Source organism: Octodon degus, unplaced genomic scaffold (assembly GCF_000260255.1).
Source record: "Octodon degus isolate 3935 unplaced genomic scaffold, OctDeg1.0 scaffold00018, whole genome shotgun sequence".
Classification (NCBI taxonomy): Eukaryota; Metazoa; Chordata; class Mammalia; order Rodentia; family Octodontidae; genus Octodon; species Octodon degus.
In genome coordinates, this window is record NW_004524594.1 from 22,430,890 (window position 1) to 22,433,058 (window position 2,169).

The window sequence follows — 2,169 nt, forward strand, 5'->3', positions numbered from 1 at the left end:
TAAATAAATAAATAAATAAATAAATAAATAAATAAAAAGAAATGGAGGAGGCAGTCCCGGCGCCCAGCCAGAATGGCATGATTCTGAAGCCTCACTTCCACAAGCACTGGCAGCTGCGTGGTTCAACCAGCCAGCGTGGAAGATCTGCAGGCGCAGGGCCCGCAGGCAGAAGCGGACCGCATCGCCCGGCGCCCCGCGTCCAGACCCATCCAGCCCATCATGTGCTGTCCCAGGTGCGACACCACACCAAGGTCCGAGCAGGCAGGGGCTTCGGTCTGGAGGAGCTGCGGGTGGCCGGTATTCACAAGGAGCTGGCCCGGACCACTGGCATCTCGGGGGACCCAAGGCGGCAGAACAAATCCACCGAGTCCCTGCAGGAAAACGTGCAGCGGCTGAAAGAGCACCGCTCCCAACTCATCCTCTTCCCCAGGAAGCCATCAGCCCCCAAAAGGCAGACAGCTCTGCTGAAGAACTCCAATTGGCCACCCCGCTGACAGGACCTGTGATGCCTGTCAGGAATGTCTACAAGAAGGAGAAGCCAGAGTCATCTCGGAGAAAGGAAAGAAGTTCAGGGCACTGGCCGGTCTGCGCATGGCCGGCACCAACGCCTGGCTCGTTGGCACCCGGGCGAAGAGAGCCAAGGAAGCCGCAGGGCAGGATGTTCAGTAGGAAAAATAAAACACTGTTGGGATCTTTTAATGCTCAGAAAAGCTTAAAAAAAATTCTTATTTAGTTTGGGATTTGCCATACTTTATGATATACAGTAGTTTTATAATTTCATGAATATTTTATAAAAATATTAAAATACATTGAGTTGTTTGAACTGAAGAAAAAAAGAAATGGATTATGGAAAAATATAGATAACACAAACATCCTCATTTTAGCTGGGTGTGGTGGCACATTCCTATAATTCCAGCTACTCAGGAAGCTGAGTCAAAAGGGTCAAAAGTTCAAGGGTAAGGTGGGCGATTTAGCACAATTCTGGATCTAAACAAAATTTGGGTTTTGTTTTGTTTTTTTGCAGAACCAGGGATTGAACTCAGGCCCTTGCACTTGTCAGGGAAGCACTTATTCTACTGAGCCATCTCCCCAGCCCCCTTGTTTTTGTTTTTAAGAAAGGGTCTTGCTCAGCCGGCCCCTGAACTCACTATGTAACCCAGGCTGGCCTCCAACTTGCAACAATCCTCCTGCTTCAGTCCCCCAAGGGCTAGGGTTACAGGCAAGTACCACCATGTCCAGCTTTAAATAAAGTTTGTCTTTTATTTTGTTTTTTTATTATAATTTTTATTAACTTTATTGAAAATCAATAATGCATATCATATTAAAAATGTAGACAAATATTGAAAAGTGAAAGATATAAGATATAAAAGTGATTTTTAGAGAAATATTTCTGAAATGAATACATCGCATGAGATTAATAGATTTCACACTATAAATAATTTACAAACTTAAATGAATATAACAATAAAAACTGTCCAATATAAAAATGAAGAAAGAAATCACAGATCAGTCATATAATAGTTCACTCTGTCAAAATCAAGAAACTTATATTCATATAATTAGAATTCTCCAAGTAGCAAGGGATAGGCAATAAATATTTAAAGATTTAAAATTTCTGAATGTAGTTCAACTTATAACACCACATTTCCAAGAAGAATGAACCTTTTGCCCAAGAAATTTGAATAAAATCATACCAAGATACACAAAAATGAAATTCTCCAAAACTTACTGGGTTTTCTTGGTTTGTTTTTTTTTTTAATTTATTTATTTAGTGTGTGTGTGTGGCCAGCTCAGCCCACCAGGGGGCGGGGCTGGCGGGCTTGTGGTGCTGGGGAATTGAACTGTGGTCCCTGTGTTTTGCTTAGCTTAGCTTGTTCTAAGGCGCTTTAGACCACTGAACCATCTCACCAGCCCCTCCAAAACTTATTGTAAAGAAAAAAATCATTAAAGCATATTCATAAAAAATATTAACTATGGAAGAACAAAATTAAATAGCATCTTATTCCACATTAGAAAGAAAAAAAAGAACAAGTGTGTAAGAAACTAGACTAATTAAAAGATTGAAAGAAAAAACAATCTGTCCTCTCTGAATTTTGTGTTTAGCAAACATACCTTTGAAAACTAAAAGTAAAATATTTTCCAGTTATACAAACTTGAAATATTCTAATA

At 40.5% G+C, this 2,169-nt stretch overlaps 1 pseudogene; it reads left to right on the plus strand.

The window, feature by feature from the left end:
* Positions 1 to 41: 41 nt before the first annotated feature.
* On the plus strand, positions 42 to 669 carry LOC101569689 (annotated as a pseudogene).
* Positions 670 to 2,169: the final 1,500 nt, after the last annotated feature.